Source organism: Typopeltis vanoorti, chromosome 7 (genome assembly GCF_054136105.1).
Source record: "Typopeltis vanoorti isolate ZY-2024b chromosome 7, IOZ_Tvanoo_1.0, whole genome shotgun sequence".
In the NCBI taxonomy this organism is placed as follows: Eukaryota; Metazoa; Arthropoda; class Arachnida; order Uropygi; family Thelyphonidae; genus Typopeltis; species Typopeltis vanoorti.
The window spans coordinates 98,522,596-98,547,869 of NC_143555.1; the positions used below are offsets into that span (position 1 = coordinate 98,522,596).

The 25,274-nt window shown below is 35.7% G+C and overlaps 1 protein-coding gene across 1 annotated transcript in view; it reads right to left on the reverse strand.

The window, feature by feature from the left end:
- Positions 1–25,274, reverse strand: part of LOC150104894 (xylosyl- and glucuronyltransferase LARGE1-like) — a 413,744-nt gene that overhangs the window by 299,491 nt on the left and 88,979 nt on the right. Inside the window, exon 2 of the mRNA XM_090396042.1 lies at positions 7,641–7,720. The gene's annotated coding sequence lies outside the window, so the exon portion shown is untranslated. The remainder of the gene's footprint in view (positions 1–7,640; positions 7,721–25,274) is intronic.

Sequence of the window (25,274 nt, forward strand, 5' to 3'; positions counted from 1 at the left end):
CGCCGTTACTGTTTTTAGTACGCGGGAGAAAAGCGACGAATTTATATTTAAAATGGTGACAGGCATCTTTCTTTCTCTTATCTTCTGTGTGCGTTTCCGCACAAGCACGTTTCTCCCTTTTTCGCAAACGTCACCCGGAGGGTCAAAGTTGCCAATTCTATTATTCTCCTTTTCTCCCTCTTCCACTCCCTATACTGCATGGAAACGAACTTGAGTCAACAAGCGTTCTGCCCTTTGCCATTTTACCAAGGGAGGAAGTTGTCCTACACCCATGGGGGAGGGATGGGATCAATCAATCAAAGTATTAACTATACTGTCTTTTTTTTTTTTTTTTTTACCAAGAAACTGTTTGTCCACCCAACTGTGGGACATCAAGGTTATCCCGATAGAAAGACAAATGGGGAAGAAAGAGGCGAGCTGTCAAACTGTAGTCAACAAGAAGCGCGCACGCACGCACACACACAGTATATTTAATAATTCTACTTTTTTTCAGCATGTCACGTGATCATTACTAAGCGTGTTAAAATAGGCCCGAATGTACAGAAAAAGCCTTTTCTAAAAACAAGAAAATGCTGACGAATTGATTCTGGAGTTAACTATAGTTTGCGGTTATTATATCTCAAAGGGAAGAGTTAGCAAGCACGACACAAACAATAACATTGAGAATTCAGAAACAGCAACAACAACAATAATAATATATGGACCTTTTTGATTACTGATGACTAAGCGGATGTCATATAGAGGGTAAAGGGTTTTTTTGCTCCAGGAAACAAGTTTTTCATCTCTCATACAAGCAAATCGGCCAGAATGATAGATAAAAATACTGTTAGCGGGCGGTAGATAGCGTAGTGTGTGTGGATGGTTATTAAATAGTTTAATCCCGGTTTGTCGTGTGATGTGGAATACCTCCTGCGATGAGTCCTTGGACTCCATGAAGGTGTTACGCAATAATATGTAATAATAATACTCGCCAAGTTGGCATATTTTGTTGCCAACCTGGTTGATTAAAGCTGTTCTATTTTTCAGCCAAAAAAGCGTGGGTTCAAATTCCATTGTAATCATGGCTGTTTATATTTCGAATAATTTTAGGTGGTAAATGAGTTACGGTGTCCAGTATTATATGGTTACTAAAGTAGGGTTTTTCAAGATAAAACGTTCCATATGTGATAGCTCACATGTGGAACGGTTTTATGGTCTATTCCCAGCTACTTCGGATGAGTTGTTCACTGTCATAAGTGTCACCCACTGTCACTATCGAGTAGGGAAACTAACACAGTGAACAGGTCAGACAGACAGACAGATGGGAGGAAGAAGCAATAGATGCGACTACAATGAAACGTATCAGGTACGCTGCAACTATTACTTCTAAAGCACTTAATTAATAGAATAATTGTATAATTTTTCATTTTTTTTTTTTTAATCCAGAATCTGCACATCAAACACGCACGAACTGAGAGTGTCAGCATTGGAGATTTACCTGCCGTGTTGTTGCCATAAATCACTTGCTACCCCCCCCCAATCCTCAACATTTACTTGGAATAATTATTTTCTTGTTTTATGCGCTTCGAACTGTAAAAAGATTACGAATCAGGCATTGATCTATTTTGGCTTTACCAATCTTCCCATCTTGCAATTGATGGTCTTCCTAATGCTCTTTCCATTTCTCTCTATTTCATTTATAAATTATAACTACCTTTCCTTTATTATTTTCATTTTGTATGATCTAAGATCTAATTTTGTGTAACCTTTAATTATTCTTAATAATCTCATTTCTTCTGCCTATATTTTACTTTGATCTTTATTTTTAATAGTCCATATCATAGAGTGGTAGTGGCCATTATATTATAAAATTTAAGTTGAGTTTCCTTCTGTTTTTTTTTTTTTTAGTGTCCTTTAAACTGTTTCGCATATTTTCTGAAATGTGTTTTTTTTTTTTCCTCTCATCTATATCTTTCTCTTTTAAATATGTTATTTATTTATTTATTTATTTTCTGCCGATTCCCGAGTTAGGCGATGTTTGGAACAGGCAAGTAGATTTTCCCTCCCTCTCGGAAACTCGGGTTTTAAAACCCCAGAAACTCGCTCAAATTGACTGCAGAATAATCACACTACTTCATATTATAACATATGTCTCCTCCCCGAATGCTAGGCCAGGGCTGTCCAACCTTAGGTAATCCGAGGGCAGCATTAAAAAAATATATATATTTATCCGAGGGCCGCATCACAATCAGGATCTAATAATTTGGTGAGCAGCAGCGACACAACCTCGATAGCTGAACAAACGAACAACACTAATCGCGCGCTCACGTTCCCCGTGTGCGCCCGGAGCATGCGCGTTGGAACAAATCAGTGTAAGAACGCTTCTTTAACACATCTAATATTTGAAAAACACGTGGATATATAGTAATGTAAAAACACTAAATAAAATTATCAACATCGAGATTATCGATTAGTGACAGAATTAAAATATCTAATAAGCATTTGATTCAGATTATTTATTTTTTAGCTCGTGAAAATCAAAACCCACAGGCGGACAGTGCTTTGGACACCCTGGTCTAGGCGATCACCGACAATATCCTTGGACCATCTGTCAGTGAGAGCTAAAGTTGGAGAGACTGGTTGCCCACTAATCCCCAAAACGTTAAGCGCTAAACAGATTGCCCACCTCCTTTGGGGAATAAAAGTCGTTAGTGGATTTATGCCTTTTAATGCCATAACTTTCGTTTTCTTTTGTGAAATCTTTAGATTGTGTTAAGTTGTGCTTATTTCATGCAATTCACAAACTGATTTTTGAAGGACATCTTCATTGTCCTGCAATATAAGTACTCACTGAAGATAGGTCACTGAAAATGAATATAAACAAGAAGAATGGAAAACTAAGAAAGACAATTCATAAAGCAGAGCAGCCTTTGAGGTACTGTACTTGAAAAGAAAATGTAAAAAAAATGCATTAAAAATAAAACGAAAAAATATGTATACAATATGCCAAAATCGTACTCTTCAAAAGCCCGCATAAGGCTGCCATTTCAAAAACTTCCTTTTTTTTTTTTTTTTTTAATATTTGTTCTAGGTGAATCCCAATTGCGAAACCTTGGAATTCGCAGTGCAAGCAAAAAAGTGTGGTAAAAAAATATTCGTAACAACAAGAAATAATTACATTAATGACACAGAGAATGGAAGAAAGGGAGTTACTACTAACATTTTTCGCATGTATGTTACGAAAAAATGTCTCTAATGTGCGTTCTGTTTATGAAATGATAAAAAAATTGATTTTTTTTTTCAAAGCCGGTTGCATGGCTTGATTGACTAAATATCAATGGAACATGAGATTATCATTTAAAATCGTTTTCAACCTTCAAAAGTCTTACAAAGAAAAAAAATGCCTTAAATTCCTTTCGAAGAAAGAGCCAGATTGTGCATGCAATCATTTGCAGTCCTCACCAAAAATTCACTTGTCCCTCCCCATTCTTCGCGACTGACTACAGGCACAGAACGATTACGCCGCCCCTAAGGGCGCCACTAGCTCCATTCATAATGCATAAGAACATTCATTATTTCAGTCTTTTTTTTTCCACGCATCAACACGCATCGTATTGCTTTTGTAACAGTTTATAACAGCGCCACAATTCTGATCCTCCCTAAAACTCATTACATAAGGAAAAAATCTCTCACTGCTCTTCTTTTATTGGAACTAAAAGACTACAGTTTGTACTTTTCAGTTTTCCAGCGCCCTCTTTACATTGCTTTTAGAAATATATATACCAGGAAACAGACGGCTATAAATGCAAACAATTTTAGAAATAGGTCAATTTTGTCTCCATTTTAAATATGTTGAAATATAAGTAATGCTTTTTGATCGTGATTTGTGTAAATAAATTGTGAAAAGCGATCTGCGAAACTTCAAATTGAATTTCACAGAACTGTTGAAATTCTCGTTGCGAAATTCAATAACGAAATTAACAACAACCACTGTTGCCATGACAACATTAGAAAGTTCGCATAATAGACTTGAATGATGTTATTTTGAAAATTACAAACACAACTAATACTATGAAATATATCGAATATGTTGTAAAGTCTAATTTGTCGTTCTAAATGTTGAAAAAAAAAAAAAAAGCCAAAATTTTCCGAAGTCGAGTAAAAATATCGATGGATATTTTAATGGAAGAAATCAGATCTTTCTGCTAAACTAGTTACCGACACCATTACCTGGGAAAGCACGTGATGGAGTATTCCAAGTTTACCACTAATAGACGACTGTTAAGAGCCGCGTTAACCCAACAACAGTTCAATAAGCTTCGCAGGCGTCTACGATTGGCAATGGTGCGACAACTTCCCACGGTATATAGGGTCACTTCAACATTCCCCACCTCGTATTCAGTAATTTGGCTGTTGGGGGCGGCGAAGAGGGACAGCTACTGAAAAGGAAAGTGACACGAGATGATTGTTCTGAAATTGCTGTCGTAAAATGTGTTTCGCCTGATTGCCAATCTAGATGTGGTACCACCCTACGTTACTTCAACGCTGTACTAAACTATGCGGGAAGTACTGCCGCGCTGAAGTAACATTAGATGTTAAATTATTCTGTACTGTTCTGAGATCTGCAGTTTATTTACAGTGATGACTCTTTAGAGAGAGAGAAAGAAAAAAATCTAGTAACACAGTATGATGCAAATTGTAGGATATATTCAGGTCGAGTCGAGTTTAATGTTTGTTGGTGCATGACCAATGTTCTATTCGAATCTATTTTAATACCACGCAACGGTTTTTTTTTTTTATTATTGATACTTTTTTATATAGAAAATGACACAAGATTCATTACGAGAATATCTATATCTGTCTTTTTGTTCTTGCATTCATGGAACTGTACTAAAAACAACGGTTCTTTAGTTATCGGTCTCTAGTTACTTGTCGCGATTGTGCATTGCGCATGCGTCACATTTCAAAAGAAGGAAAAAAGTGTGATTTCCTATAAACTTTCAAACTTTTCATTCTTCTTCCTCTACGCGTTTATCCCGCTTCCAATGCGATAAACTTTCAATAAAAGGGTATTATGTTTTTTCATTATTTCCTATTTCATTTCTGTAATTCGGAACTAAAATCTTTAATATTTATTTTGTTCTTATTTCATATTGTAACTTATATAACAAGATATTTCATATACAATACATAAGATATAATAATATTTCGTGTATCTGAAAATTCATATCCGATAGAGCAATTCTTATAATAAATAAACTAACACTTATAAATAAATAATATGCATTGCTGTGGAAAATAAAAAAATATTAGTCTTTTAATATTTAAAAGATTAATTTAAATTCCAACACCATAATATATCGCTGATTTCTCATTATGTTAATTAATGATAATTCCCATTGCGATATGCATTTAGAATTATAAATGTAAATACATCATGCTGCTTTTCCATGTAACACTTAAATATAAATACATAATGTGTTTTAAAAATTACGTTAATTTAATAATAATAATAATAATAATAATAATAATAATAATAATAATAATAATAATAATAATAATAATAATAGCTGAATGTGAATTTACAACAACAATAATAATAGATAAACTTGGATTCATAATAATAAAAGAAAAATGCGAATTTTGCAAAATATACGGAGGCTGTTCAATAAGTTATAAGACTATATTTATACAGAAAACAGATTACCTTTACTCGTCATCATTTACATGGTCTTTTATAAAGTAACTACTGTGAGACGCGATGCATTTGTTCCAACGTTGCGTCCACTTCTTAAACACATGTAAAAGTCCGTTTGTTGAGAGTTCTTTCAAAACCGCCTCCGCAGCTTTTACACATGCCTTGTTGCTTTCGAAATGGCGGCCTCTTAGTGGTTTCTTGAGCTGAGGAAACAGCCAGAAATCGCACGGTTCGAGATCAGGACTGTATGGAGGGTGTGGTAGGATATCTATGTTGTTCTTCTGCAAAAAGTCCACTACACCGCCAGCAATATGTGGCCTTGCATTATCGTGGTGCAATAAGAAGCCATTCTTCAGCAATGGACGCTTCCTTTTGACGTGCTGTACCATTGTCCGTAAAACATCCGCATAGTATGAGCCGTTTACAGTATTCCCGGGTTCTACAGCGTGTTGGTAAACAATGCCTTCGTAGTCAAAAAACATTATGGTCATAACTTTACCAGCCGATTTTACAGTTTTTGCTTTCTTGGGGGGATAGGCGAAGACGGATGCTTCCATTCAGTGCTTTGTTGTTTCATTGTAGGGTCATAGTGATACAACCATGCTTCATCTGCTGTAATGATGCGTTTTAAGAAGTTGTCGCGTTCTTGTTCCAGTCTTTCTTTCCATTCTATGCACACATCCACCTGATGCTGCATTTGCTCCGGTGTCAAGAGTTTGGGAATCCATCGGGCGCAAACACGTTTCAGTCCCATGTGTTCAGCCATGATTGAGTGAACACCTCCCACAGAAATATTCAGGACAACATGCAGCTGACGTACTGTAATTCTGCGATCCTCCTTGATGATAATTGCTGCTGTGTTGATCATTGTCTCTGTGATGGACGTTGAAGGTCTTCCATCACGTTCAAGATCTTCCACATTTTGCCTTCCTTCCTTAAAAGTTTTATGCCAGCGAAAAACACTTGCCCTCGACATTGCTTCATCGCGGAGAGCTTCGCGTATCATGTTAAAAGTGTCCGATGCTGATTTTTGCAAATGCACCCAAAATTTAATCGCAAAACGCTGTTCCAAGGACGCTTCATTTTCGACGACTGGTCGCGGCTCTTAGGCGCACCGAAACAAGCTTGCGTTTAGTCACGTGACACTCTGGCACATCAGCCCGTATACGCCATCTATCAACCTCGTTTGTTAATACAGACAGCAACATTTCTTTATTCCACAGAAATTAATATTGTGATGAGTGGTTTCGCGACAGTAAAATTAGTCTTATTACTTATTCAACAGCCCTCGTAGATCTCATTATCTTAAAGTGCAGTAATTCGATAGAATAACACAGAATAAATACAATTTTACAAAAAACGAAAACAGTAAGATAATGTCAGGGGATAAATATTTCTAGGAGCTGGTTATGTGTCATTATGTCTCTCTCTCTCTCTCTCTCTCTCTCTCTCACACACACACACACACACACACACAAAGTTTCGTTGAAACGTACGAAATCCCACGTGCATCGGGTGCGAGAGTATCAACGTTTTTTTTTTTTTTCAGAAATATGTTCAACTTTTATTAAAAATTATAAGTGAAACCATAATTCACAAACTCACTCTGTAAAATTCAAAGGATTAAGGATGTCCGGCAAAAAGCAAGATAAAGCAGTACGCAAAAGAAAATTCCATTTAATTCTCTGTGTCGTGAGTCATGGACTGCAATAAGAAAGAGCAAACAAAATACCCGCGCGGATTCTTATATGATCCTAATGTGCGACCACTGCCACTTGTCACCGCAAACAAGATGAAATCCTCACACGTAAAGAGTCGCAGGTGCTTCCAGAAAGGGAAGGGATGTTACACAACGACGTCATCTTATCACACAGCTCGATCGATGAAGAAAAGATTCTCTCCAGGAAACACGTTTCGAGATGACAACGCTAATGAAGGCCAAAATACTAGAAAATACACTTACCTAAGAAACGGACAGATCGGTTAAGAACTGAAAACCCGTTTATCTGGAGCAGCAAGGATTCCTTTTCGAAAGATGCATTGCTGTGATAAATAAAAAAAATATTAGATTAATATTCAATAAATATTCAAAATTTGAGAAATGTCTAATGAGAATTTTCTAATTTTAATTTTGTAAGTGAATACCTTTGGAGGGTGGTCTAAACGTTAGACAAGCCTTCCCCTGATGCAGAATGGTAGTGTCATACAAGGCCATGTCAGCCCAGCTACTACCTAAACATAATCAACAAACATTCTTGCCTACTGCATAGGCAAGAATTCAAAACCACAATGACGCTATTTCCCACAAATACTGTACATACAACGTGATACAATACAAATGCACTCGTACAGTATTGAGGTTTGTTACCTTTTTTTTTTTTTTTTTTGCATTTTATTTTTCTTCAATGAACGAAAATATATGAAACTTTTCCTTATTTGTGCTATACGTTGAATAATATGGCATAAACCAGCGATTTTCAACCGGTGTGCCCCGAGAGGTCTTCAGGTGTGCCGCGAGATTTATGAAAACAAATTAAGTGAAAGAAATAATGTCGTAATTTGCGCATTTATTTATTAGTGTCTGGTCTTCCATCTTCTTGTGTGTGTGTGTGTGTAAATCAATCAAAATCATGCCTATTTTTTGCCAGATTATCAAAAAAATTAAAAGAATATATTTTTAGTGTGCCGCAGAATTTTAATAATTAGTCTAGGTGTGCCGTGTTATGAAAACGGTTGAAAATCACTGGCATAAACAAATCACTATGTACACGCATATGCAAGTTATTCATAATACCAACACGTGCATCTCTGGATGCCATGGCAACTCTCTCGGATTCTTTCCCATAATAATCGTATACAACAAATGACTGCATAAGTTTACTTGGAAAAATTCGCTATGCAATTAAAAGTGTTACGGTCTGTAATCCCATCGATTTGTTAAGCCTTCTTCGATTAGTCGAAGCAATTTAATTTTCCTAGAAACAGCGGTGCATATTTAAAAAAAAAACAAAGACTTTTTTTGTATCTTCTTTTCGTCCTTTATATCTACAAAATGAAATACATGATTCTTTTCATTGTACAAAGAAATTATAAAGTTAAAAGAAAGTGAATACGTAAAGCAACAATTTGAAGTTTGCGAGAGAAATGGAATTCCAAATAGCACGCGATATGAACTTTTACCTCCAATAAGGAAACTATTCTTTTATTTATTTTTCATTCGAACCTTCAAGGAAGTACGAGTAAATGCTCAGTTTAGTTTTCAACCAAACTGGAAAGGCTTGTTTTATGACCAACATTGTAGAATCAGAACAAATACAGAAGTAAAAAAAAAAAAAAAAAAATATACAACTCTCTCAAAGCACATTTATAAAATAAATAAACCCTCTAGTGCCTTTTATTCCCAAAGGCAGTAGACGAAGCTCATTTAGTCCCAATTAAATTTTTTGAACTCGATGAGCATCCAAAACTCGCCCTTCATCGATCGCTGATAGTGAGCTCAAGCTACCAATGAATCAAGGCTTTCACGGGGAATGATTGGATCAGATAAGTGTTGCCATCTGGTGGTGGTCCTAAACCTTAGCATGTAGAGATTATTCGAACCCAAGTCGGTAATCTGACTTGGGTTCGAATCTTGTCAAGAACGCGAAGTTATAAGGGCTATTTCAACAGATATTGTATGAACTATATTTGGTCTCATGCTGAGGTGAAAAGGTATTCTCTTCCCGTAACTCAATATTTTTATATATCGTAAAACAGACAAACTAATCAGGAGAATGCATTCGACAGATAATGCATTTGTTTCAAAGTCTTAGCTGTTTCGGAATTACGGTGGAAGCAACAACTGCACTTTTTAAACGTTTTACAACATACATTTTTAACCACTTAAAATTTTTATATTAAATATTAAAATGACAAAAAAGTTTGTCTAAATTTGCATCAGGACAAAATAACACTAATTGTATACTGGCATCCATTACAACGTTTCCTCTTAAAACCAAATTTTCATTCTCTCTCTCTCTCTCTCTCTCTCTCTGAGGAACTTGATACTATAATTGCATTCCCTACTTTATTGCACTCTTACCTGACGGTAATAACAGCCCCAGGCAATTTTTTCTTTTTCGAGAAAAGATAGTCTGAGATGAAAAAAAAAAAAAAAAAAAAGAAAAAAGAAAGAAAAAAGAAAAAGAAAACAGTCCTATTAAATTTTGCTGCTTAGCATGCAATCCTTAAAAAAGTTATGTACAGACCATAAGAGGATATGAAAAAAAAAAAAAAAAAGGAAGAAGAAGAATGTTGACACGAGGCAACATCGTCAATGAGTTATTCGGAGGTCACGCGTCCGGAAGCCACCCACTTGCCACACAGCCACATGCTGGCACGCTGATAGCGATCTGCAATTCGACTTTCAACTCTCCACCCTTCATCTTTTAGTGCCTGGCACACCGCCGTCTTGGTCCGCCTGCATATTAACTTCTGGTGTGTGAGTCACCGAAGCACAATTTTTCCCCGTGTTGCAATCTGGTGCTTCCCCGTCATGAGTAACGGAACTTAGAGCACACTGTCTACCGGAAGTCGGCCTATTCACAAAGTCTACTGTTGGAATGGGAAACAGACGACTTTGTCTAAACTCGGTTTGAAGTTGAGTGGTTCCCGACACGCTAACGCATAAGGTTTTGGGAGGGGAGGTTTTTATTACATAAGAGACGCCTCCTGCCCATCCTGCTGCCATCAGCTTTTTGGTCGCCATGAGGCGAAAGCAAAACACACTGTCGACTTGCACTGCTAGCACTTTTAACTTGCTGGTAAAAGCCAGCGGCTGAACTGGAGAAAACCACATTCTAGTTTAAAAGATGAAAGGAAGGGGAAAAAGAAACTGTACCGCGTCTAATTATCAAAATACTCATTCAAGGGATATCATGCAAGGCCTGTGTTTCTCAAGGAGTGTTTTTTAATTCCTAAAACTTCAGGGGATTTCCGATGAGTTCCAAGAAAGATATAGCGATTTGAAAGAAGAAAAATAGATTAAAGATACAAAGAAGTTATATAATTGGTTTAATCCTTTATCCAAGGGTAAGCAAACAAAGTTTGCGCCTGAAATATAATTTATAGTATAACTTTTTATGCTATACTATACTGTTATACTATAGTATAGTAAAACCAAGTGGAAAAACTTCCAAAACTATCTCTTATCCCGAGTATTTTAATAATAAGATGCAGTGGCGCACTCAGGATTTAATCCTGGAGGTGGGCCGAGTTGAGTAGACGATTTGCGAATAGACACTACGCATTGCATACCACCTATGACTGAGCATCTGCAGTGACCGGCTCGGGCAAACGGAGTAACGCTCAGTCCGCCTGAGCACTACCTCGTTCGCCTTACGTTCACAGCGGCCGTGATTCCTGATAGCTATAGGGTATTCCCACCTTATGTGACCACTAATTCATAAGTAGTATAGAAATAGAAGACACGACACAACATAAATAAAAAAATTAATTTTAATTAGGAAAAGATTTTTGGAAAATTTTCTAATGTTTTTTTCCTGTTTCTTTTTTTTGGGGGGAGGGCTATCCACCCCTCCTGGGTGCGCCACTGATAAGGTGTGATGACACCTTTTGGCTACTCGTATATGAAAATATGACTTCTCCATTATTTCCACCTTAGTATCACCACCTCTGGGTCTGGCTCCCACTGAAGAGATCTCAATAAAGGTCGAAACCCGTCTGGGTAGTGACCCTTCCCATAATGCATAGCATTATACATACCCGTACGGATATGTGCCTTGCATTATGGGATACCAAGACAAGTGATGTGAAGTCATTAGCTTCTATATACGAGTTGCTTCAGTTCTGATTATATTTCAGGCGCATCAGGCGATGAAAATCATCTCCCACCTAAAGACAATCATAATACAAATTCCCGGCCTATTTGTTAGGAAGCAGATACGCTAACCACTCAACCAGCTATGTCTGTTTTCTCTTTGGGCACACACAGATTAAGAATTCCGTAATATAAGTCATATATACTCTCGAGTGTTCTAAGAAAAAGATAAATTAATGGAAAATCTTTCAAACACAATTGGTTACTATACAGGCACAGCACTTCGTTCAACAACTTAGGCATCACATATCTTTATGGTCTAATCCATAATTTTCTATTGTGATTTATAAAACGTTTCTCAAGTAATTTGAAAAATACAGCAAATTAGGAAACGGCAGACATCTTTTTGATTACACTCTAGAAGAGCGCTTCCCAAACTGTGGGCCGCGGCCCCGTTGGGGGCCGTAAGTTTTGTTGAGGGAGGGCCCGTGAAATAATGAAAACAAATGTAAAATGTTTTAAGACTTGAGTAGATTTTTTTATCTTAAAATAAACGTATTTAATTTTTATTTATTATTTCTTTTTTGTAATTTTTTATATTTTAATGGAAAAAATCACAGCTTGGTGTTGGTTCACAAATTTCGCTTCCTGCGTATTTCGGCGCTTAATGAATATTAATAAATATATGCTTATTCATATAAGTTTCATTTCAAGCAGAAATCTAAGAATTGCAGTTTGAAATATTTCACCTGAAATTGACTTTTTTGTGTAGCAGTATTGAAACACATCCATCACATTAAATTGTTATTAAACTTCTTTTATGTTTTTAATTCTTTCTTTATTACTAATCGTTTTAAGTTTCATGTACTTGTACTGCAAATGCACAATAACAATATATCTATCTATATAAAAAATCTGAGATAATGTGCCATGTCAAATGTGTATGTAAGATGCTAAAAATGTAATATTTGCGTTTGATTTTTGCAATATTCGCTGTGTATGTTTTGTATTGAATATAAATACAATAAATATTATCATAATATATGTCTATATTATCGAGGGGGACTGTGAAATGTTGAAATTTTTCCAAAGGGGGGCCCTGACATCCAGAAGTTTGGGAAGCACTGCTCTAGAATATAACAGATAGATCATTTTATTCACAATTCAAGTAACATATTTCAAATAATTGTTTTCTTTCATATTTGAAATCTCTGTGTTCACTGTAATGAATTTAAGATTTGCAATTTACATTAATATGCTATTAAAAATAAACAAAATACGAAACTTCAGTAACAAAATAACAAAGTGATATTCAACTTCGCATTGGGCATTCCTTCTGTACGCAGGAAATTATATTTAAACTGAAAATTTCATAGAGACAGGAAAAAAAATAACGGATAGCCCTGTGAAGCAAATAGTTCAACTTTTCTCAGAAGAACCCCATTAAGCTTTGATTTAGAAATGGTGAGATTTCCCATGATGCCAATTACACCACAACAATATAAAATTTCTGGTTTCTTTCTCTTGGTGTAATTGCTTTTATTGTATGTTGAACAGCGAAGCAGAACATTTGCTGTTTATAAAACGATATTTCCATTGCCATTTTTAGATTCAAATTGAGGTCGTGGGAGATGAATTATAGGGTTTATGTTTAAATAACAGTGTACTATTAAGGGGGAGGAGGAGGAAGAGGCGCTGGAAAAAATGACATTTTTGACGTGAGTATTTTGACATTCTATCATACCAATATTTCCTTAATTTCTTTTTAAATAATTTTAAACTGGATTAGAAACGCATCGCGATGGATTATAAAAATCGTTATAAAGAATTATTAAATACGAACAGAATCCGATTATTATTATTTATTTTCCCTTTGAATTCCAGATTGACGTTACCAACAAGAAAATAAATGTATTCAGATATGTTTAAAGTGGGGGGGGGGCTTCAGGTACACGTGGCTTTGTGTGTGTGTGGCCATCTAAGGTACAGGTTGGAGGAAACATAACTGGGCCAAATGCATCGATTGTGGTAGTTTGTCTGTATTGTGAAGTTATTTTTGGCGAACCAAATAGTTGATTTTGACTTCGTTCAGATCACTGCTCAGTACTTTTGTTATTATTTTTTTCTCAAATTATATATTTTTTTAGGAAATATCGCTTATTTTCAGACAAATGAATAAATCAGTCGAAAAACAATTGGTTACAATCGACTAAACAATTCTATTGCAATAAATAATCAGAGTCTGTGGGAATTGTTCCCGCTGATAACCTTCCTTTTCGGTCGGACTGTGCCGAAATTTTCAGAGTGCCTTAAGCTAGAGCTGTCCAAAGCACTGCCGCGGGCCGCATGCGTCCCGCGGTGATATTTTGTGATTGTGGGTTTGGATTTTCACGAGCGAAATAATAAAAAAATAACACTTTGAATCAGATGCGTATTAGATATTTTAATTCTATCACTAATCGATAATCTCGATGTTGGTCATTTTATTTGGTGTTTTTACATCGCTATATATCCACGTGTTTTTCAAATATTAGATGTGTCAAAGAAGCGTTCTTACACTGTTTTGTTCCAACGCGCATGCTCCGGGCACTCACGGGAAACGTGAGAGCGCGATTAGGGTCAATTAGTGTTGTTCGTTTGTTCGAGGTTGTGTCGCTGCTGCTCACCAAATTACTAGATACGCATTTTGATGCGGCTCTCGGATAAATCTTTTATTTATTTATTTTTTTTTTTAATGCGACCCTCGGATTACCTAAGGTTGGACAGCCCTGCTTTAAGCAATGTAAGAAATTACTATATTATATGGTCAAAGTTCGGTTAAATATCACGGATGCCATCGTTAGTATTTTTTTTTTATTTTGTTTTTGTTATTTTTATTAAACTGCTCGAGTTTATTATTATTATTATTTAGATCTGTGGTTAAAGCTGAGATCTGTGGTTAAAATTCGGCAAGCCGTGGTCTGTTTATTATATGAACAAATGAGCGGATGTGCAATTTGATCCATTTTAAGAAGCAGACTTCATAAAATTAATTACTTTACAATTTCACTAAGGAGTTACTTTTACAATGGCGACTTAAGGAACCAGAATTCCTCACCTAGTCTGTGTAGGGGGGTGGGGGGGTTAATTGCGAGTGTTTGAAAGTTTCCGGGAGTAAAAAAAAAAAAAAAAAAAAAAAATCGGTATTTTAATCTTAGATGGGATTCGAACTCAGGCTTTTCAACAAAAAGGCATCGTTGATACCCACTGAGCCAGTAGGGGGAGGGAGGGAAGAATCCAAATTGTGTGTTACACTTGAGAGAAATAGGATCAACAAATATCAAGATTAAAATATCAAAAATTTCCTCAATAATAAAAAAAAATGACATTTAAGTATGACTTCTAATACTCAGCAAATGATACCAGTTTCATTTCAACTGAATTACAATTGACAAGAAATTATATTGCTTTAATCCTATACCGAAAAGCACAAGCAAAGTTTGCGCGTGAAGTAATACAGTGCAAAATACACTGCCTTTCGGAAGTGTGTTTCGCTCTGTATTATGAAAAACATTATGAAAGAAAAATATTTGTGTTAAAAAAAAATCCACTTTCAAATAGGAAATATATAATTGTCAAAAAAGATAATCTTTACTTAGAATTGAACTTCCAAAGGGAATAATGATATAAAATCCAATAGAAAAATTCTGAGGAATAGACATATAAGACTCGAGGAGTTGAGAGCACACACGTGATGCAAATACCTGGAGATGAAAGCAATGGATATACGCTTTTGTACGAGTAATAATGGCATGTTCTTGTAAGAAGCTTAGGCCTTGCCGGAAATTTCTTTCTAATGGTCTCTTCAAAAATGTTTTTAATAAGATTTTTCGTGTATGTTTAAGTAGAATAAAAAAAAAAACTTGAAGCTGATTTCTTTCATCTAGTCATAATGACATCTAGAATTCGCCAAACGAATTATTAATTTAGTAATGTTAAGCAACTCACCTCTTATGATAACGAAATATACCCGTTGATTCTTCGCGTTTTAATTTATTCCAGCTTCCCTCCCCCTACTCCATAATATTTTGGTTAAAACCAAAAAACCTGACTTTGCTGACTGTTCCTTTTTCGTCTGCATTCCTTTGTACTTAAAGAATAGTGAATAAAAAGTATTTTGATGAAAGGACAGGAACAAAGCATGTCCAAACAAACGCAAGACCTGCCATTGTACTCTAGGGCTAACTGATGAGCTTACATGGAATTAAAAAGCTTCAAGTTTCGTGTGCCTAATTAAAAAACATGAAAAAAAAACCCATCACGAGCATAGAACGTTGAAAGAAGGAAAAAAGAGCGTAGAGAGAAAATGCTGTACAAGTGATATAGAAAAACATTGATTTTATTAAAAGATAACAACCATCTTTATAATGTGGAGAGAGATTAAAAATTCTGTCCTACTTTCTCTAGTCCTGTATCGTTAGCAATGAATGTTGGTAACAGACACAACGACAATAACATGATGAAGTTTAATTTCAGATTAATATTATTTTCCACATTATTCGATCAACCAAGTTTTTATCTTCAATAGAACAGCGCTTCCCAAACTGTGAGCCGCGGCCTCCTTGGGGACCGTTAGTTTTGTTGAGGGGGGGGGGGGGCGTGAAATAATGAAATCAAATTTAAAATGTATTAAGACTGAGTAGATATTTTTTTTTATCTTAAAATAAACGTATTTAATTTTTATATTTCTTTTTTATTATTTTTTACATTTTAATGGAAAAAATCATACGTTGGCGTTGGTTCACAAATTTTGCTTCTTGCGTATTTCGGTGCTTAATTAATATTAGTAAATATATGCTTATTGATATAAGTTTCATTTTAAAGTTATTGATAACAAGCACAAAAACCTTACAAACGCAAAATTTTGCGCTCATTTAAAACGGCCAAGTTTTTAGCGCTTGTTATTATTGTTATAATATTTATTATAACAATATATGTCTATATCACGATTTTTTTTTTTTCGGTGGGAGCCGTGAAATATTTTAATATTTTCAAAGGGGCCTTTACATCCATAAGTTTGGGAAGCACTGCAATAGAAGACTTGCCATAACTGCTAACATCCTTTTTTTTTCTTTCTTTTTTTTTTTCTTTTCCAGCATTATTCGCAATATGAGACGGCGCGTGTCTTGTTAGAAGACGCCATAAAATTCAGTATTGGGTAAAAGCCTCTCATTACTGCGACAGCTGAAGTTATCTTGAAGAGGAAAAAATGTGGAATGTATTATTGTTATATGAAACTACTTTCGAAATTTAAAACACTTCCCACATACGTAGACAAGCACGCATTTTGTGAACTAATTCATTTTGTGAACTAATTAAAATTACTGACCAATTTGCATTGGTCAGTAATTTTAATAAGATCTTAAAACTTAAATAAGATCTCCTTTTCACAATTGTATAAGATAGATCAACACGAGATTGTGAAAAGGAGATCTTATTTAAGTAATCTAGTTACATTTTATACTAAAGTGAGTACAGTGGTAGATGAGGGATCTGTTACATTTGTAGGTTTTCCGAACACATTTGGTCAATCTGTCATATCATATGATCATCTAGTATGTAAGATGTGGCAAATGGTTGTGAATAATCGGTCAGTTGATTGGATATGACACTGCTTCTTTAATATATATATCGAAGTATACAGGAATTGTATCTCAGAGGAGAATTGCCAGTAGCCTCTCACTGTAATTCTCTTCCCAGGAGCTGGCTGTGATCACTAATGTTTTATTGAGAATAGATTGCAAATGAATGATGCAAAATTGAGGGACACTATAAAGAATGATGCTGACGTGCTGGAGCTCTTCAGAACAATTTGAAACGGCTGTACTGGGTGGGCAGAAGACTGGTGATCCAATTCAACATCAATAAATAAAATATTTTACATTTTGGAACTGTAAAGGTAGTTCATACACTACACATTACGTACCAGATTGGTTGGTGTTGCTATTAACCTCCTCTAGCTCCTGCAGCACAGGACTTGGAGGATGTACGGGATCTTGGACTAATGGTGAGAGAGAGAGAGAGAGAGAGAGAGAGATTTAAAGTTCAGGACATGTTGCAAAAGTGCCAGAACAACATAAACATAAAGATAAAGAAGTGGCCATTTCACTGTATAAGCATTTGACCAGATCACACTTGGATGTGTACGCATTGGTAGCTTAGATATTGTACCTACTGGCTTACTTCCTTTTCTAGATCTTGTCCAGAGGGGGACAACTGGGCTGATAAGTGATGCTTTTCTCATTGATTGGGTTCATCCTTTATCTCACTGTTTGTTTCAGCTCAATGCATTTTGTATACGCTGTTCAACAAAATATCGCGCGCGCGCGTGTGTGCACTTTGATCTTATAAGCAGGCTTAAAATTATGCTCACTTTTTTTTAATTGTTTTTATTGCGCATTTTACGTTTGCAAAATATAAAATTCTTAATAGATTTTTCAAAAATATTTTGTTACATAAAATAAATTAAAAAGTCTCATAAATGTTTTAATGGTTCACTTTTTTCTGGAAGATCTGCGCATAAAAATTCTCAAACTTATCATCGCTAGTGGGAATAAACCATTTTAAATTTTGTATGCAAAATTCTTATATGAAATTTGGTGTACAAAACCTGTAATATTGGAGTTGACTTTGAAATGGATCCAGGGCAACGGATGGCAATGCTGTAGTCAATGAAGTTTTAACTGAGGCACGGCTATTGCCGTTACCCAGTCATGACCAGAGCCTTTTGGCTCAATAACACCCCATCCATACAGATTTTCTTCAATCAGATGAAGGGATAAACAGTCAAGAACTCAATCCGTCTCCCTCCCCCCCAAAAAATCCTGTAATATTCGATATGTTTTTACAGATGAGTATGCATGTTATGCTTCAACTATAATTGTGAACTAAATGATCATATAACAACTGGATTCAAAATTCTACAGATTTTGTTAATGCTATGTGCTCGGTCAATACGGAAGTGGAATATCAAAAAAATTGGCAGAATATTTTTTTTTCTGTTTATTGAACGTTTAGCGCCATTTATGAAAAAAAAAAAAACATCAGATAATTCTTCTCATACAAAAAAAAAAAAAAAAAAAAACTGTTGCAGATGTATTGAAAACATTTCAAAATTGGTAATGTTCACCTTCCCAATAACTCAATTTTCTATATGATTTTCTGGACAAAAATAAATAAAATATTCAATAAAATATATGTCAAACTATTACATTTTTCTATTTTTTACTTTATATAATGTAAACAGAGAAAATTTACTTGATTTTAATTAAAAACATTTTAGACACCAACTATTTTTTTATAAGTTAAATATATAACTTTTTCTTGCTGAAATTTGCATCGATATGTTTTTTTTTCTTATGAAACTTGACTTTTTTATATTTAGTAACTGTACAGCTTACGGTCAAAATAATACAGTAATATAAACTAAAGATGATATATTGTTGGAAGTTTTTTTTTCCCACTTGGTTAGACTATAAATTATATATTAACTTTAATTCTTTATCCAAGTGTAAGCAAACAAAGTTTGCGTCTGAAGTATCTTCAGGACTGGTTTGCCCACCTTTGCCACGAATTGCCCCAGTCCTGAAGATCAAGCGCAACTTCAGGTGCAAACTTTATTTGCTTACACTTGGATAAAGGATTGAACTAAATATATAATTTAATGATGATATATATTAAAAGCTTATTTTAAATATTCGGCAAGCAGGATAATAGTGTCATATTCAACGATAAAACTGAATGTGAGACTTTTCTCTTTTTATTAATTTTATATCTTATTTTTTTATTTTTCCATAATCTGGAAACCCTGCTCTAGAGATCCAGCGTGGAACTTTTCTAACCACTTCAGGCATCTAATAATAGAAAATGAGAAAAAAAAAAAAAGACTGAAGAATAAAATATGGTGAGAAATTCTGGTGTTTATCTATACATGTACACCGATTCTAATTGAAATTCTTTTATCTCTAAAACAAAAAGAATGTAGGCTACGTTATGAGTAATTAAACATCTGGTGGAGGCCTTTTAACCATCCACTGTATCCAAATCCTACCTGCCTGGCCACCTTATCAAATTATCGATAATTTCTAGAGGGTATCTGTTCAACATTCTTTCCCCCTAGTCTCCATTCTGAGCGTGAGCTGTAGCATTGATAGATGTTGCGGTGTGATAAAACTACAAATGAAGCCTGGTAGTTTATCGTGTTCCAAATTATTAACGACCACCGCAGTAAATGAGGTGTATGCTATGAAGTCTGACGCGCCCATCGGTAATTAATGATACCCTAAGGGAAATGGTACGTTTTCACTGAATATTTACCTGTTTCAGCAACTATACATGACTGGTAAGATAAAGATGCCATTGCATTAAACTTCCCCAGTACGTAATTCATTTTTTCGCTCATTAACCATCTGCATTTACAACAGGTGTGAAAAAGAAGCAGATATATTGCAATCATAATAAGCAATGATTTCATTGAGAGTTTCGTTGGGAAATTAACTGGATTTATGAATTAACTAGCTTTCTGGTTGTCTACAAAAAAGATCATTACGAATTCCTGGAACGTCAACAAATATGTCATCATAAATCTTCAGTGTACAAACTTCCATTCGCGAACTGCCCGATAGCAACAAAAAGCCCTCCCCTTAGATCCCCGCTTAAACATTAAAAAAGAACAATAATAAAATAATGTTTACTTAATATTTTCTTTTTCTTTTTCTTGAACTCACTTTTCTTGCGATGTTGGGAGAGGAAGGAAGAAGCATTTCTATATGTCAAAATTCCTGCGGTTTTCTTTTTAACTTATTCGTATTTTAAGTTCAAAATAATTTAAACCAAGTTGCTTAAAGTGTTTCGTATTTCGAGGAGTCCGTGCAGAGCAGGATTGAAGTGTGCTCTGACTCTAAGCTATAACTTTAAAGAGGCCTCCCCGGCTACTGAGTAAATTTCAAGTTTAATAGTTTTCAAGCGACCCCTTGTAATGAGGTGAAGCCCTAAGCTGTAGCTTGTCTAGGCTTATGCATAAATTCATGAAGCCATATTGATTGGATTGAAGCAGTAAGTTAGAAAAAAAACAAAAAAACTCACTGCTTCTTGGAAATTGTAATAAAACCTCACCTCTATTTCATTGCACTTCCCAGATTTTTTTTGGGGGGGGGGAATTCGCATCATATGACATTCCTATATACGAGTAATTGGTGTACATTTAGAGTAATCGGTATAACCCTTTTTAAATATCTGTATTAATGTTGACTTTTGAATCTGTTATGAATTCTCCGTTAAAAATATTTGTTTATAATAAAAAAACTACATTTGCTAAAACCCTGCATCTTTCTTATAGTATTTAGAAAATAAATTTGATTAGAATTCAGTTGTGAAAATTTGAAATTTGAAATCTTACAAATTTTAAGTTCTTAAATAAAAACATATCATAGAAACAAAAATATAGTCATCCTAGTCATAAAGAATAAAGTATCCATATTTTGTAACCATCTTTGTGCTATGCAGTTTTTCTGAGAGTGATGGTGTTCTGACTGCACACAGGCTTGCTCCAACTTTACCATAGGTTGCCTCTATATTAGACAATCTGCCTTAGAAGCGTGTTTTTCCATGCCGTATGGTCACTCAGATGCTGAGTGATGTGCCACACCCAGTCCTCGCCATCTGGTCATTGTTGTATATGCTTTTCTGGAGGGTTCAACTCTCTGAAAATCAGTCACACACACACACACACACACACACACACACACACACACACACACACACACACACACACACACACACACACCATCCATCCATCCATCCATCCGTCTCATTGATGGTCTACCCCTTCCTCTTTTTCCAATAGCTTTACCTTCTATCCTTTCAATGTGTCCAAAGTATTTAAACTTTTTTCTGTCAATATCCTTAAGAAGCCTTAAATTTCTATCGATCCTTTCTAGCACCCATCCTATTGTTCGCCTTTCGGCATATGATATCCTCAACAACCTTCTGTAACACCACATCTATAAAAACAGCTGTTCTTTTTCTTTTTTCCACGTCTCACATCCATAAGTCACTGTTGGAAAATCAGCTGCATCTAAAATCCTCAACTTTGTTCTTGTGGAGATAGGTCCATCCTTCTAGATTTTAGACAAGTTTCTGACTGTTGTTATAGTCATTCCTAGTCTTTTTCTGACATTCTTCTGAACAGTAATTCTTCACATTATTAATGGATCCCAAGCACTCGTTACTAACTTCCTCAATTCTTTCTCCATTAGGGTATATTTGTTTATACTGAGATATAAGGTATATCTCAGAAGTTTCCCCCCTGTCTGTATTTCCTTTGAGAACCACAATCTTTGTCTTGCTAGGATTGAACTGAAGTCCTCTGCTCTTATTGATCTCGTTAACTTTGTCAAGAATTTGTCCTAGTTCTCCTTTGTCATTAGAAGAGTACTGTATCATCAGCATATTTCAGATTACTGATCAATCTACCACCTGTAATAATTCCTGTGTCGAGCTAATCCAATGCTTCACGCATGATGTCCTCAGAATATATACTAAATAAGTGAAGAGAAAGTAAATATTCTTTACTTAGGCCCTTTCCAACCTGAAGCCAGTTAGTTAATCCAACACCTGTTCTTAACGTGGATTCTTGCTTCTTGTACAAGTTGACTATCAACCTGATAGTGCCTTGAAGAAAACCCATTCTTCTCATTACTTCCCACAGTTTCACGTGCTGAACACAATCAAAGGTTTTAGAGTAGTCTATGAAATACATTACCACACAGAGTCTAAATTCTTTATATTTTTCTATGATCTGTCCAAGGCAAGGATCTGATCTCCGGTTCCCTTACCTTTCCTAAAATCTCCTTATTCCTCTCTGCCTCAAGTTTGGCCTCAATCATATTTAGAATTATATTTAATAAAATCTTTTTGCATGAGAAATTAAACTAATAATTCTTAATAGTGCAATCCTTCATATCTCCCTCCTTATGTAGTGGTATGGAAACCGATTTCTTCCAGTCTCTAGGCCATGATCCTGTCTCTCCATTGCAATCTCCTTATTCCTCTCTGCCTCAAGTTTGGCCTCAATCATATTTAGAATTATATTTAATAAAATCTTTTTGCATGAGAAATTAAACTAATAATTCTTAATAGTGCAATCCTTCATATCTCCCTCCTTATGTAGTGGTATGGAAACCGATTTCTTCCAGTCTCTAGGCCATGATCCTGTCTCTCCATTGTAATCAATCTATGAAACACTCATTCCTCCATCCTCTGTGACCTTAATAATTCTGCTGGGATTCCATCTGCACCTACCCAGGGCCTTATTGCTATTAAGTTGTTTAACTGCTCTTTCAACCTCATGCCTAAGTGGAGGAGGTTCCAAATCGAAATTTTCTTGGTGAGAGAATTCCTGAAATTTTCTTTATCCTCTCTGTTGTACAGTTCCTCACAGTATTCTCGTTTCATCTGTTTTTGATTTCCAGTTCTTCTGTTATTACTGCTCCATTCCTGCTTTTGAACATTCAATTTGCTCTTAAAATTGGTGCTTTAGTTCATGAACTAAACAAAACATCCTTGTATAAATGTGTCTCCTCATCTGTATAAACGTTTTCCTTGTCTTGCCTGATGTCTCTTCTGACTTCTCTATGTAGTCTCCTATATTCTTCAGTCCCTGCGTCTCGTTGTTTTTCCAACTGCCCTTCTTTCGATTAGATCCCATGTTGAATCTGATATCCATGGGTCTCTTGGTCTTCTAAGTGGCCCGAGATACTTCTTGGCTGTATTTTGTATTATAAACTTGACTCCTTCCCAAAGCATTTCTCGTGAGTTCTCCTCACCAGTCTCCAAAAAATCATCTAACCGAGTTGATATTTCTTCTGTGAACCCACTAGGAATTATTCTAATATCCAGTCTAGTGGGAGGTTCCTGACCTGGAAGGTTTCGGAGTCTTAGTCTTATTTTGGCTCTCACTAGCTGATGGTCTGTACCACAGTCTGCTCAAGGACGAGTATGCACATTAGAGATGCTTATCTTCCACCGCTGGAGAGCCCGGATGTAATCAGTCTAGTGCATTGACCTATCAATGTTAGATGTCCAAGTATAGGTCCGTCGTGGGTGTTTCTGGAAGCAGCTATGAGTAATAACTAATCTCTGAGCATGGGCAAATTCCAACAGTTTCTCACCACGGGTGTTACGTTCATCCAGACCAAGCATGTCACACTCTGGCCTGACTCTCATACTCTTTCCAACTTTTGCATTGAAGTCCCCTAAGATCTAAAGTCCATCTCTCCTTGGTAGGGAGTCCAAAACAATACGTAAATTTTCATAGAATTCCTCACTTTAATGGTGGTCACAATACCAAGGCTAGTAGTGACAAATCGTGAAGTAAGTTCTGTCTGTTATCATAAGACGAATGCTCTTAAAGCTTCGGTTGTTCTCGGTGGAAATGTTTGTCTCTTTGAAATACGGATGTTTTATCCTGCTTTAGTAATTACCAAATATTTATGTGAGAGATAATTGACTTCACTAATAATATATCACAAGTCTTTGTTATATATTATTAGGGAAAAAAATATAAAAATCCAAATACGATTTTCAAGAAAGGACTTGACCTCCAAGGTCGACTCATCCCTAACAGCTTGAAACCCAGTTCGGCAATAAAGACTACAATTCCATTGTAGCAAATTTCTTGAATGTGGGCGAAAAACGGAATACAGAAGTCTATTCAAAGCGGCTCGCAATTGTTCAAAGGCCAACACACCCTTAGCTAATTCACGAGAGCAATACTTAACCTTGAAGATACAGGGAGTTAACAATAGTTTCTCTATGGGTGAGCCTTAACGTGTAACAAATTCTCCTGAGGACTTACCAAGAAAATAGTCTCTCAGCTTTCAGATAACAATAAGGCTTGGTCTTGTCGGATTGTAATTACGGGCGAAGCAACGTACGACCACACAAGGATAATGTATTTGTGTGTGTGTGTGTGTGTGTGTGTGTGTGTGTGTGTGTGTGTGTGTGTGTGTGTGTGTGTGTGTGTGTGTGTGTGTGTGTGTGTGTGTGTGTGTGTGTGTGTGTGTGTGTGCGTACTTGCCGCACATGCGTTCTTCAGCTAGTTTATCTGATTGACAGAATGTAAAAGCCAAGTACAGAGTAGATACCAAAATGAGTGAATCTATGTTTAGTACTTTATAGCCTGCATCAGTTTGTTGTTATTTGGGATTACGTCCGAAGAATTACAGGCTACGAGGTCAATTTCGCATGTCTGTTAATTGCGTTTTCTTCTAGCCTGCTATTGAGTGATATAAAACTCGACAGTTTCAGAGAGGAGAAATCCTTTCACTCCCCCCCCCTCGCATGAAACCGACTAACTCACCTTCGGTTGCAAAGCGCTTATGAAGATTTTTACTACACCAGTAAATTGGTAGAATGCGCGCCTGAGTTTTCGATTCTCAGTCGATGCAATTATGTATTTATTTATTTCATCGGCCTCGTTGGCCGAGTGCATAGCCTCTTCGCTCTACAATCAACAGACTGTGGGTCAAAATCTAACTATATCATGTATGTCTGTGATGTCTTTGGACCATAAATGATTTTAATCGTTTGGTGTGAGACTACCACTCTGTTTATTGAAGGCTAAAATGATTTGAAAAATAGTATATTTGCTCTGAGAGTAGAACTTCAGAATTATTGAAGCCACAGCACGCGGGCGCACACACACATACACGCACATTAAATTTAAGTTATATGAATGTT